This window comes from Nycticebus coucang, chromosome 10 (assembly GCF_027406575.1).
Source record: "Nycticebus coucang isolate mNycCou1 chromosome 10, mNycCou1.pri, whole genome shotgun sequence".
Taxonomy (NCBI): Eukaryota; Metazoa; Chordata; class Mammalia; order Primates; family Lorisidae; genus Nycticebus; species Nycticebus coucang.
In genome coordinates, this window is record NC_069789.1 from 19,841,930 (window position 1) to 19,856,128 (window position 14,199).

A 14,199-nucleotide genomic window follows, 5' to 3' on the forward strand; every position below is an offset into this window, starting at 1 on the left:
CAAAGGAAAACGTACTACAAAATAATCAGTTAAGATAGCCTGACCCATCCTCTTTCTTCAACCGCCAGCAGCTCTGAGGCGCTATCACTCCACATTGGAGTTTCTGTTCTCGGGCATTGCTCTCTGCCGACTATTAGCCCTTCCATGCACAAAGGTTTTCCCCTAAAATTGCTCAAAGTCCCACTGGACATGCAGCAAACAGCCACCCCTGGATTATCAGCTCCTTCGTGGGACCAGGTCCCCAGCAGGGGAACTGCTGTGGGAGATCACAAGATGCTCACTCCTCTGAGACTAGGGGGGAAATCTGTCCTAGCATCTTTAGCCCTGGGCCCTATCAGCTCCGGCTCTGCCCTGCTAGCACCCGCTCCACCCTGCTCAAAGGAAGAACCAGCCCAGCTGAGGAGGAAAGGAAATGCCAGCCTCCAAAACACGCTCTGGGAAGAAGCGGAGACAAGTTGCCCTTCATCCTGCCATGTCACCTCTGCACCTGGAGACAAGATGGTGAAGACAGGCTAGGATGGGCAAGAAAAGCTGGACCACTGTCGGAGGGGCAGCCTGCATCTGCGGGATGTTTTTGCCAGATTCAAACATGTTGGTCAAGAACAGTCCTTGCTCTTGAGCCAACTGCTGTCCCGGCGGCAGACCACCCTGGCAGCCAAAAGCTGAGCCCCGGGGCACGCGGCCCGCAGTCACTGCTCTCAGGTGCTGGGTCAGGTTTCCACCGGACGGTGCAAACCGTCTCCTGTGTGACTTTGCTTTCACTTCTGGGGGCTAAGCCGATGCCCAGAGTTCGATTCTATCTGTTTCCACCAGTAACTTCAATTTAGAGAGAAACTGAGAAACCTTTTATCGTGAAGACAGATGAAGGCGTCTGTGCTGCTCCATTTCTGGAGAGAGACTAACTAAGCGATATTCAGCTCCACAATCCAACTGGAACTGATAGGAAATTGATTTGCTTTTTAAGTCCTCGAACTTCATGCTCCCAGCCCTGAATTATCTGAAACTGGGCTTCAGACCGTGAGAGCGCTCACACGCTCCCTCCCGGCAATCTCTCAAGCCCAGATCTGCACCCGCCAGTGACACACTGTAATCAGAGAGGCTGCCTCGGGTGCTACAGGCACTTCTCAATTCATGCCTGATCGTTGTTGTAATTCTTCCAGTTAGTAGCTTCCATGGAAACGGTGTGTGATTGATGGGTTATTTTCTGGTTGGGCATTACCTAACCATTAGTGGACAGAGGAAGTGACCCTGAACCAGAGGTCTGAGCGCCTCTGCTTTCCAAACCCCTCTCTATCTCAGCGGTTTCTGAAGTTTAACACAGCATGTGATGGCGGGGAATGAAGCATCAGGGTGGGGTGATTTTTTTTTTTTTTTTTTTTAAATATGGAACGCTTCACGAATTTGCGTGTCATCCTTGCACAGGGGCCATGCTAATCTTCTCTGTATCGTTCCAATTTTAGTATATGTGCTGCCGAAGCGAGCACGGAAGTAGATTTTTATCCAAAGAAGCAGGATTGGCAGGTGATAGCTTAGAAAGGCAGCAGGGGTCAGTGTCTACCTGTCTATCTACATGTATATCCATATGTACACATTCACAGGTGGTACCACAAAATGTATATAAATTTTAAGAAAGGAAAAAAGAAGCTGTATTAAAATTGTAATAGTATATACCAATAACAAAAGATGCATACAAGTCACATTTGACTTCTGAAATTATAAGAGTTGCTCAAAGTGGTCACCATCAGTGTCCAGACACTTCTGATTGTGGCAAACTGCTGCTTGAGGGACATTGTTGTGTGAGGCCTCCCAGATCACACACGGTGCCGTCACCGCAGGCTTATCACACATGCCTGCAGTGTGCAGCTGTGAGGCGCGGTGGAGGTTCTGCTGTCTACTCACACCTCCACTGTCATTGTACTTGCACAACATTCTTGAATTTCAAATCCCACCGCCAAATGGTCTTGCTCTCCTTGAATGACCAACCCTTCTTTTGCCATTTTCTTTGACTGTCCTGCCTGTCACATTCAGTTGATTAACACCATCTTTTGAGTGAATGTCATACTATACCTTGCTACTGTAATTCAATTCAACTTCAGAAAGGAATAGATGGATAACAGCTTGTAAAATGTGTATACATTTTTTTGGCAACCCCACTATATCTGTGTTCATAATGTACATATAACAAAGAAGAAAATGTGCTTACCTGCTATGGTCCTCATGTTTGTAACTGGTCGTAAGGCTGTATTTGGTATTTACCACTTTGTTTTCTCACTTTATACCCACCCTTAGCTGGTTGGGGTTGCTTTCTCTGATGGGGTGATTCAAACTTTCATTCCTGAAATGTCTGGATTCTCAGTGGTCCTACCTGTTTTAGGTTGCTGTAGTTTCCAAATAAAGTTTACTATTAGACATGAAATTGTCCTCAAGAAGAGCAAGTGGGCTAAGTAAGCCTAGGGAACTATATCATGAGATTTCTGAAGAGCACAAAGGGCCTCAGTGAAGTTCATGGTCATTATCTTCAAGGGCAGCAGGTCACTAGGACTGTGTGTGGTGAGCTGGATTTAACCAGATTTGGCATTTTTCCAGGTGAGTAGGAAGGAGGGAAAAGGGCTCTGGGAGTTGGGGTCATATCCAAGAACATGCCTGTAATGATGAGCTCTGAGCGCCAAACTGGGGATGATGGGTCATGATGGGTCATGATGGAGGTGGTGCTGATGATGGGTAATGATGGGTCGTGATGGAGGTGGTGCTGATGATGGGTAATGATGGGTCGTGATGGAGGTGGTGCTGATGATGGGTAATGGGGTCGTGATGGAGGTGGTGCTGATGATGGGTAATGATGGGTTGTGATGGAGGTGGTGCTGATGATGGGTAATGATGGGTCGTGATGGAGGTGGTGCTGATGATGGGTAATGATGGGTTGTGATGGAGGTGGTGCTGATGATGGGTAATGATGGGTCGTGATGGAGGTGGTGCTGATGATGGGTAATGATGGGTCGTGATGGAGGTGGTGCTGATGATGGGTAATGGGGTCGTGATGGAGGTGGTGCTGATGATGGGTAATGATGGGTCGTGATGGAGGTGGTGCTGATGATGGGTAATGATGGGTCGTGATGGAGGTGGTGCTGATGATGGGTAATGATGGGTCGTGATGGAGGTGGTGCTGATGATGGGTAATGATGGGTCGTGATGGAGGTGGTACTGATGATGGGTAATGATGGGTCGTGATGGAGGTGGTGCTGATGATGGGTAATGATGGGTCGTGATGGAGGTGGTGCTGATGATGGGTAATGATGGGTCGTGATGGAGGTGGTACTGATGATGGGTAATGATGGGTCGTGATGGAGGTGGTGGTGGTGATAGTAGTAATGATGGGTTGTGATGGAGGTGGTACCAATGATGGGTAATGATGGGTTGTGATGGAGGTGGTGGTGGTAGTAATGATGGGTCGTGGTGGAGGTGGTGGTGGTTGTGGTAATGATGGTGTTATGGGGTCTTGATGGAGGTGGTGATGGTGGTAATGATGGGTTGTGATGGAGGTGGTGGTGGTGATGGTAGTAATGATGGGTCGTGATGGAGGTGGTGGTGGTAATGGTAGTAATGATAGGTCGTGATGGAGGTGGTGGTGGTAATGGTAGTAATGATGGTTTGTGATGGAGGTGGCGGTGGTAATGGTAGTAATGATGGTTTGTGATGGAGTTGGTGGTGGTAATGGTAGTAATGATGGGTCGTGATGGAGGTGGTGGTGGTAATGGTAGTAATGATGGATTATCATGGAGGTGGTACTGATGATGGGTAATGATGGGTTGTGATGGAGGTGGTACTGATGATGGGTAATGATGGGTTGTGGTGGAGGTGATGGTGGTGGTAGTAAGTAATAATGGGTTGTGGTGGAGGTTGTGGTGGTGGTGATGGTGGTAGTACTGATGGTGTTATGGGGTCTTGATGGAGGTGGTGGCTGTGGTAATGGTAGTAATGTGGGTCATGATGGAGGTGGTGGTGATTTGGTAGTACTCTTTGTGTTATGGGGTTGTGATGGAGGTGGTGACAGTTGTAATGGTAGTAATGAGGGGTCGTGATGGAGGTGGTGGTGGTGGTGGTGATGGTGGTAATGGACTTTCTGAAGCTGTCTGTGCTGTGGTGTGACCTGGCTTCTCCCTTGTCACTCTTCATTTCATCAACCACACTTCAACCACTTGGGTCTTCTTCTTGTCCCTGAAACATAAGCTCCTTTTCCCAAGATGGCCTCCACCCACGCCTTTCCCTCTGCCTAGAATGCTTTCAGTCCAACCCTTCTGACCCAAATTAGTTAACTTCTCCTCATCTTTCAGGGGTTAGAGAGGTGTCTCTGAGCCAGCAGGGCAGGTCAGGTGCTCTGTGGAACAGACTGAGCTCCCACTGCAGTCAGTGGTCATTCATTATGTAATTGGGCCTGTCTTCCTTTCCACACTGTAAGGCCCACGAGGGCAGAGGGCCTCCCTTGCTCACTCAGGAGAGACTTCTGTGCAATGAATAATTACTATTGCTGAGTTTATGAAAGAAATATGCCACCAGGTTCTTCCTCAGACACCCCTGAAAACTGGAGTAGAGTGGAGACCGTAATAGAATCAATGTCTAGCTGGCATTACTGTTGTGCCAGACTCTGCCCATCATGTCTGTAGTTAGTCTCCTACCAGTTAAATGAATCTGGAAAGTTAGGAAACATGGTCTGTTCTGAGTGTAGCCACTCTGTATTTATACAGGTTATTGTGAGAATTAAATAAGCTAGTGTACACTTAGGATGGTCCTTGTCACACAGTAGCTTCTCAATAAATGTTATTTTTATGAGCCCAGGAATATACTACAACACTTTTCAAGATCTTTCTATGGCCAAGAATTCCCAAATGTGATGGTTAGGGTTGAAAGTAGTGTAAGGACTGGTGCCTATAACTCAACCTGCTAAGGTGCCAGGCACATACACCAAAGCTAGTGGGTTCGAATCCAGTCCAGGCCTGTCAAACAACAATGACAACTACAACCAAAAATATAGCCGGGCATTGTGGTGAGTGCCTATAGTCCCAGCTACTCGGGAGGCTGAGGGAAGAGAATCACTTAACCCCAGGAGTTGGAGGTTGCGTTGCTGTGAGCTGTGATGCTATGGCACACTACCAAGGGCAACAGCTTGAGGGTCTGTCTCAAAAAAAAAAAAAGTAGTGTGTAAAAGTTTAGCATATAATTGGGTGGTGCCTGTGACTCAAAGGAGTAGGGCACTGGCCCCATATACTGGAGGTGGTGGGTTCAAACCCAGCCCCAGCCAAAAAAAAAAAAAGTTTAGCATACAAATCATGGCACATTTTCTTGTTACATCATTAGAACAGGAACTGTGCTGGAATGCCCATAGGCCAGTTAACGACTAGGAGAGAAGCTAAGACAGAGATTATTCATCCTTAAGAATTAATTGGCTCTGGGCAAAGCATTTGATTTTTGCTGTAGCAATGTCCAGCTAGACCTCAAGGCACAGATGTATTCTGTGTCAGATTTAAGAAACCAGAAGCACAGATTAGAGGAAACCCATTTTGCTCCCCAGAGAGAAGGCGGCTCTTTGGTGCATTCCAGTTACCATGGGCGGGGGAGGGGGGACATGTGGCTGCCCTGCTGTGCCATTCATAAAAGTATCATTACCTGTGGTCTCCTAGAAGGAATTTTACTGTCCCTCCCTCCACGTGGTAGTGAAAGAGGAACCTCATATTTTCCATTCCATCTTTAGAAGAGGGATGCTTGGCGTGTGCACTGGGTCGTACCTGTAGTCCTCATGCCCTGAGAGGCGGAGGTGAGAAGACAGCCTGAGCAAGAGTTAGACCCCACCTCTACTAAAAACGGACAGATTCGTCAGGCATTGTGATGTGCACCTGTGGTCCCAGCTGCTAGAGAGGCTGAAGCAGGAGGATGGCTTGAACCCAGGAACTAGCGGTTGAAGTGAGTTATGATGATGACACTGCACTCTAGCCCAGCAGACAAAGCAAGGCCCTGTCTCAAACAAAATAAAATAAAATATAAAGGAAGATAAAGGCTTGAGTTTTAAAGTTCGACCTGCTATTGTGTTCTTGAAAACTTCAGAACAAGATCTTAGACTGGATTTATATCTGGATCAGGCCTGTTGGGAGCAATTTTTTACGTGTGTGTGTGTTCCTCCTAATTCTTTGTTTTGAAGAAGAAAGGAAAGAAAAGCTGGGAAATTTGTCATGAACCATCTGAGCAAAGCAAGAGAGGGAAGTCCTTTTCCAAAAGAGCCCCGGCTTGTGCAAGATCTGACCTTTCAGCATCTGTGCTTGCTTATTCTGCAAACTGTGAACAAGGTTTCCTCCCTGTGGTGGGAGGAGATGGGTGAGTTAGTGCCTGAGCTGTGACGCATCCCCTTGCCCAGGAGGTGAGAGTCAAACTGGGATGAAAAGCGTCAGAAAGCCCAGTGTCTTCCGAGCTGTGACTGCGGCCTGTGACGTCGTGACCCCGGTTCTCCCCATCTCCCCTCTGATCCCTGCAGCAGCTATAGGCCACTGAACGAGCACAGGAGTCTGGCTGCCCAGGCAGCTGCTGGCTTTCCACGCGAAAGTTCCAAACCGCAGCAGCTGAAGGCGGAACTTCTGAAAAAGCGTTTGGCAGGAAACACACACAGATGGCCCTGCAAGCTCATTTATCTGCTTGTAACTGAAATAGAAGCTGAACAAACGGGAGAGAGGTAAGGGTGAACCGGGTGGAGCACGGGAGAGTTTACTGATGTCCGTATTATCTCTCATCACGAGTTACTTGTCACTCTACGCAGACATTCAAGTGCTTTGGGAAAAAAACACGAAATATACATGCAAGATTAGACTCCCTGTAAATGGAAGTTGGTGGAGAAAGCAAAAACAAGGACAATTGCAACACTGTGGGCAAAATGTGGAGCTCAGCCTTGCCTGGGACACAGGAGAGCCAGCAGTCTGCAGTGCGGCTGCCTGTGCCCCGTTTCCTCCCACCCCCACCCTCTCTCAATGCTTCCCTGATGTTGCCTTGGCAATTTTGTTTCGTTATTATTCATAAGAAAAATGCACTGCCTCTGAGCATCTGTCTCCAATCACAACTGCATCTGGCTTCAAGGCCGCCCTGAGAGGCGAGGGGTCGTGCAGTGGGTAGGGAAGGGTGAGGTGGCCTTGTCCCCAGGCTGTGCAGGAGGAAGAGTTCTCAGAGCCCCTGGCTGCTGAGTGATGGGGCCTCTGTGACACCGCAGCCTGAGCACCACCAGCCGGGTACCACATGGGATGACTGTACCACTGAAGCAGACTTCATGTTTCGGGGGGTTTCATGAAAGTTCTTATAATGATTCAGATCTGAGCTGAAACTGTGGGTTCAGATCTCTGTCTAAGCAAGACCTTCCTGTCAGAGGCAGACCCTACCCAATAGCTACACCCTCTTCTTTGTTAACAGAAACACTCTGAGTTACCCTGCATGATTATTTCCAAATATTCATGTCTCTCTGTGGGAAAGGGCTATACCTCTGCACTCACACACTTGAGCGTGGGTGTAGACTTGCTCCAGCCAATGAAATGGGAGTCGAAGTGCTGTGTGCTACTTCAAAGATGAGCCATTCTGATCCTGCAAGTGAACCACTGCCTTCTCTTTTGCCTTATCCTGACATTGGGAGCATTCCAAGCAGAGAAGTCCTGCCAGCCTTGGTTTCAGAATGAAATAGCCCACCACAAATGGGTTACTTGAGTGTAAACTGTAACTTTGTGTTCGTTGGTCACTGAGACTTAGGGACATGTCATTACCTTCGTGTAATCTTGCCTGTTCTCCATAATTGGCCCTGGGCATGCTCAACACTGGCTTTGGTTCTGGGAAGTGGGCAGAGAGGAACATGATCAGAGGTTGGCACCGCATGTTGTATACTGGTGAAATGTAAGTAAAATTGTCACCTGCGATAACTTGGAAGGCAGATAATGTCACTAATGGGTCTACAGATTCAAGCAAAAAAACATGTGAAAATAGAACATTCATAGCAAGATTTGATTGCTCTTGGGTATAGTTAGCAAAGTACAAGAAAGAAACTGAAAAAAAAAAAAGAAAAACTGCTCTGCCTGCAGAAATCAGAAGGTAATGGAGAATGTCCAGAAATTCAGGGACTTGCATGATTAAAAGATGCAAAAGATAAAAGGTCACACTGAGTTGGCCTTTCACATGACCAGAGCCATGGATAAGTCAGCCCGTGCCATGGCCACGTCAATGATGTGGCCATAATGCCCTTCGTTAAAACATCTGAATTCATTAAGGTAACTTGTAGTAAATATTTTCTTTTAGGCAGGATGGTCTGAGAGAAAGAGACTAAAGGTGTCAACTGCAGACAGGATACACTCGGGGAGGTCTAGAGAGAGTGGAATGTCTCGGAAAACTTGGGGGTAGTTACTGGTGTGTGGAACTGACTGGAATCAAATCAGTACAAATTTGATTAAACTTTGTGAGAGTGATCCTGACAAATGAAGCATCAGCTTGGATGAAGGGAGACTGTGTCATTCAAGATTTAAAACAATCACTGAGCCCCATCCCTCTGTGAGTAGAAAACAGGCTGAGAGATTGTGCCTTGGTTCCCAAGGTCTAATGTTCTTTTCAGATTTGTACAAAGAGGAGAATGGGGAACTAAAGGAATCCCAGAGGATGGAGTCAATGGCCAAAAAGAACAACTGACTAGGGGCTCTGCTCCCAAGAAGTAAGATTAGGAGCTCGTCGAGGAAGACCTGTGCCCAGGGAGGGGGGCTCCACACACATCTGCTCGGTGGGACTTCAGAATCCCCACGGACTGATAACTGTTCCGAGTATCCAGTTCTTTCCCTTTCTTAGTGGGATTTTTATTGCAGTTATCCTATATTGGATTTGGTGGGAGTTGGAGGGTGAGAGATAGTTTCCAAATAGAAAGGAGCCGCATCTGTGCCCCTTGAAAGGTACTAATAGGTACCAGACTCTTAGACTTTGAGCTGGACAGTGACTGGATGGGACTTTTGGATTGTCTCTTTTGAGGAGGAAATGAGGGTGTTCCGCCCATTCCCTTCTCCCATGGGGAGAGAAGGGAATATTTGTCAGCAGGAAGGAAAACCGACAGATTGTGTTATCATTCATAAAGCTCAGTTTTCCTCTCTGGGGGAGGATTGTCCCCTTTCTTGCTCCACTGCTACCAGGACTGACTGTGGGAATTGCCCTGGCTTATAAAATATAAACGGAGGTGATGCCTGTTACTTCTGGGTAGAAGCGGTAGAGCCAACTCACGATTCATCCTGTTCCCTCTCCTCTCAACCTTGAGATCAGCCATGTTCTAGTTGGAAATGTCCCATGGTCCTGGGTGTCACCCATAGTAGATAGCACACGAGTATGAAGTACGCCCTTTGTTGTTATAAGCCCTGGAATTTATGACTGCACTTTTATTTATTTATTTTTACAGCTCGTTCTGAAGGATATCCTCTCTACATTAGTTTGCGTACCATTGTTCCCAGTCAGAGGTAGTCAGTCCAGTTTGTCTACACCAATCATGGTGATCCCGTTCTTCTGTGCCAGTGATTGGTCTAGAGTGGTCATGTCACCTGGTTCTGGGCAACAAAGCCTGGGGTAGGAGTATCTGGGGACTTCAGAGAAAGATTTTCTTCCATAATAAAAAGAAAGAGCAAAATAAAGGAAGCCCCCTTACCTTTACCACACCATTTAGTCTGCCTAAGCTGCCATAACAAAATACCACAGAGTGGGTGGCTTAAACCACAGCCACCAGTCTGGAGGCTGGAAGTCCCAGATGAAGGTGCCAGCTGGGCAGCATTCTGGCGAGGCCTCCATCCTCAGATTGCAAATATTGCCTTCATGCTGTGTCCTCACATGGCTTTCCTCTGTGCATGCAGAGAGAGACTGAGCTCTGGAGCTCCTTCCTCTTCTCAGAGGGACACCAGTTCTGTCCGATCAGGGCCCCACCCACATGACCTCATTCAACCTAAATTATCTCCTGAAGGGCCCCATCTTAGGAGTCAAGGCTTCAACGTGTAGATTCGGGAGTAGAGAGATGCACAGTTCAGTTAGTGGCACACATTTCTCTCCTGTTCCTTGAAATGCTGTCATTTGAAGTTACAAGGCATGGAACTTTTGTAACCATCAGGGTCCCCAAGACACTGAAGCTGGCCAAGTGCCAGAATGAAAAAGTAGGTCTTTCCTCTTCTTATATGAAATTATTTAAATCTCTTTTAATCAGGTCCATTGGTTAATATTAACACAACTTTACATAACAACTAACCCCCAGAATCTCAGTGTCTCACAGCAACAAAACATTCGCACATGCAGGGGTCTGCAGGTTGGCAGGCCAAGGCTTAGCTGAGCTGAGTCCTCTGCTTTAGGTGGCGAGTCATCCAGGCTGGGCTCTAGGCTGTGGGTGAGGTTATAGATGGTGCCACTCATCCTCCTCGGACCAAGAGCCACCCACCCTAGGCACAGTTCCACAGCAAAGCAAGTCAAGGGCCAAACTAGACCATTTCAAAAGGCTGGAAAAATGTACCTCACAATGAGGGGGGCACTGCAAAGTTCCCTGACACGAGGTGGGGCTGTATAATCCTACTGTACGGAAGGGAAGACATGGTGCCAGTCATCCAGTGTACCACGCTGGGCGCTTGTTGACTGCAGAGGAGATCATCGTGACTGTTTCAGTATCACGTGTATGACTGGTGAACGAAGCACAGTAGAGCAGAAAAAGCACAGACCTGTCTACACAGAGCTGGGTTCAAAGCCAGCTCCATTCCTTTCTAACAACATGGCTCAGTCAATTGATTTAAATTCTGTGAGCCTTGGTTTTCTCAGCTATAAAACAAGTTTTACAACTTGAATGAGAAAACATAAAGAGGCAGCTTGCCGAGTCCCTGGCACATAGTAGGTAAGCAATAAATCTGTTTCTCTTCCATTCTTTATTTCTGTAAGTGCTCAGAGCACAGTTTACAGAGAAATATGACTAGATGGAGCAACTTCTGCCTCTTTCCCTTCATGTGGTATTTGGAAAATTTGACTTGTTTGGTGGGGATTTGCCTGGCGGAACTGTTTGCAATCAGCAGTATCTGTAATTCTCTCTCTCTTTTTTTTTTTCCTTCCAGGTATGAATAAGGGGTGTAATGAGCATAAGCTCTCTGGAATAATAATAATAATAATAAAAACTACTTAAATGCTACTATTTACTGAAACGAGCTACAGAAAAGGCTGTTATTCCCAATTCTCAGTTAAAAATATAGATCACTTCCAATGCAAAATCACGTTTATTTCCTGAAAAATCAATTGCTCTTTTAATAAACAAAGGAGAAAAAAACTAGTGAGACCCTTGGTTGCTCCTTATAATTATGCTTTTTTGATTTCTCTAAATCTATGTCACAGCCTAGGTATAAATCTCTGCAAGCTATTACTGTAGCTATTGCCAGAAGTGTGGACACAGTTATTGTGGTCACTTATGGACTTTATTTTGGGTGGCAGGTGGCCTGGCAGTGCCTGTTGCTCCAGAAGGGTTTGAAATGCCTGTCAGAAATCTCAGGGGAAAGATTTCTCTGCTTGTGAAAGTCATTCTGCTGTGACCAGCCTGCTAGGCAGCCCCACTGTCCCAGGCACTTTGCTATGCAGGAGCACTGCCCTGAGCATAGGCAGCCCCACTCTCCCAGGCACTTTGCTATGTAGGAGCTCTGCTGTGAGCTTTCCCCTTTAGGTGTATGTTTCCTGCAGGAGAAGGAGTCAAGCCTTTGGCTAGAGGCCAGGATCAAGAAAGCCTCACATTGCTGAGGGGCATTGAAAAGAAATAACACTTCTTGCCAAAGATCTCTTTCTTCAGAGTCTTAGGACAGGAGGGAATTTTAGAGAGCAGCTAGGAATACAGAGTAAGCAGGCATTTCTGGAAGTTTTGCTTTATAGCTGATAAGGTAAACAAAGATCACCCTGTGATGTAACTTGCAGGCTCTGATCTCAGAGAAGTTCATGAAAGAGTATGGGATCAGGTGCAGCCTGGAGCCACGTGCTGCTCATCCCTGGGGCCAGAGGGTGGGCCGGCCCTCAGGGAGGGCCCTGAGCATTTCCATCGCCTCTTCTCTCTGATTGGTTTCCTTTTTACAAGTTGACTTCTCTGAGTGGCTGCTAGCACCTTTATTTATCCAATATTTCCTCATTCTGATATGCACTAATAGAGGGGCTACTGTGTGCCAGGCCTATTCTACATGACTGGATATAGACATGAGCAAGTCCTATCTGACTCTCAAAGAAAGTTCAGAGAGGGGAAAGACAGGAGGTGAGGGTCACCAGGAGAAGTGGACCATCCTGTGGGTACTCCAGAGAGGATGCAACGGATGTGGCCTGGGCTATGAATTCAGGAGGCATTTGCTCATGGTACCAGGGATAGCTGCTTAGATATGGCAGCCTTCGAGCTGGTTTTTGAAGATAGGTGAGAAATCCATGGGTGGAGCTGGGGAAGGGTGGCATGGCCCAGGGGCACATTTGCTGGAAAACATAACACCTGTTCAGAAAAGAGCAACTAGCTCCGGTTAGCAGGCCCATGGCATGACTAAAACAATGTCCTTATTAAAATTGGAAAGGCCTTAGAACTCCAGCTGGAAACTGAGGACAAGGTAGAGAGAGGGTTTCTGAGCAGAGGGAAGGTTGCATATTCCAGCATCAGGTTACAGGGTGCATAACTACCCGGTTTCCCCGAAAATAAGACATCCTCCAAAAATAAGACCTACTTACGGGAAAGATAAGACGTCCCCTGAAAATAAGACCTAGCGCATGTTTGGGAGCACACCTTAAAATAAGACACTGTCTTATTTTTGGGGAAACAGGGTAGTAGGAAGATCACTTTAGATCCTATATTCCTTGCAAGAGCTCCTGTCTACCTGAACAAGAGTGGATGGCCATAGAAATAAAAAGAGGATGACTCTTAGAAACATTTCCAAGGTTAATTTCATAGAATGTGGCAATTGCTTAAAGAAGGACCCCATATACCGATGGTGGTGGGTTCGAACCCAGCCCCAGCCAAACTGCAACAACAAATAAAATAGCCGGGCGTTGTGGCAGGTGCCTGTTGTCCCAGCTACTGGGGAGGCTGAGGCAGGAGAATCGCCTAAACCCAGGAGTTGGAGGTTGCTGTGAGCTGTGATGTCATAGCACTCTACCACTCTACCAAGGGTGATAAAGTGAGACTTGGTCTCTAAAAAAAAAAAAAAAAAGAAGGCGGCAATGCCAACCACACTAAATTCTCCAGTCAACTGACAGAAGGCACTAACCAGAAAAGGAGCTGTGTGCTCTTGGTTGGGAATAATGTCTTAGATTTTAGCACAATGTCTTACACATTGTAGGTGCTTAATAACATTTGTTGAAAGAGTGGAAAGATAGATGAATTTGTGTTTTGAGTGTACATATATAATTAATACACCAAGAAAATATACAATGGATTTAGTCCTTTAAATAAGCAAAAGAATGCAAAACACAAATAAATATATGACCTTTTTTGACAAATAAAACAATTAAAATGAAAATGCTGGCTAGGATGCTATGGAAATGCAATTATACCCACCATTGATGGGAATGTAAGTTGAAAGAGGTTTAAGCATGCATAGTTTACACCCTCAGATGCAGTAGTCCAGTTCTAGCAGCTTGTTCTGAGAAAATAATCCTAACCGCAGAAAAATCTTTTGATGCAATAACAAATTTTAAACAGTCTAAATAAGATGTTGTTCAAGTTAGTTAAGGGATATCTGTATAACAGAATTATGTAGCCTCCTAAGAAAAAGTTTGAAAAGGTGAGAAGACTCTTATCTTCATAATTACGTGATAAATCTAGTATAAGCTTCGTTATATTAAAAGTAGTTCTCTCGGGACGATGTACTTTTAAAACATTATTGTAGGAAACAGAAAAGTTTAGGGTAGAAAAGAGTTACATATTTGTTTTATAATTAAAGAAAGAAACCCATGTTTTGTTTTTTTGTTTGTTTGTTTTCAGAGAGACAGAGGATGAGTTTAACTTTTGGAATTTAGGTCCTGAGGTGAGTTTGTAGGGACTTGTTTGGATTTGTTGAAGGGGCTTCTGTCTTTTCTGAAGGCGACATGGTGAGACCCTGGCTCCCTCTGCTGGCCACTGAAGGCAGTGACCATCCAGTCCCAAACTGCTGGAGACAGGCAGGAAAAGCTTCCTTAAGACGAAGGCTT

The 14,199-nt window shown here is 46.2% G+C and overlaps 1 protein-coding gene and 1 non-coding gene across 2 annotated transcripts in view; one reads left to right on the forward strand and one right to left on the reverse strand.

Moving 5' to 3' along the window:
- Positions 1–14,199, forward strand: part of SLC35F3 (solute carrier family 35 member F3) — a 486,918-nt gene that overhangs the window by 210,075 nt on the left and 262,644 nt on the right. The window lies entirely within an intron of this gene.
- On the reverse strand, positions 1,378–1,484 carry LOC128597804 (U6 spliceosomal RNA). The gene has a single exon (XR_008383363.1). It is a non-coding gene; the product is annotated as a U6 spliceosomal RNA (small nuclear RNA).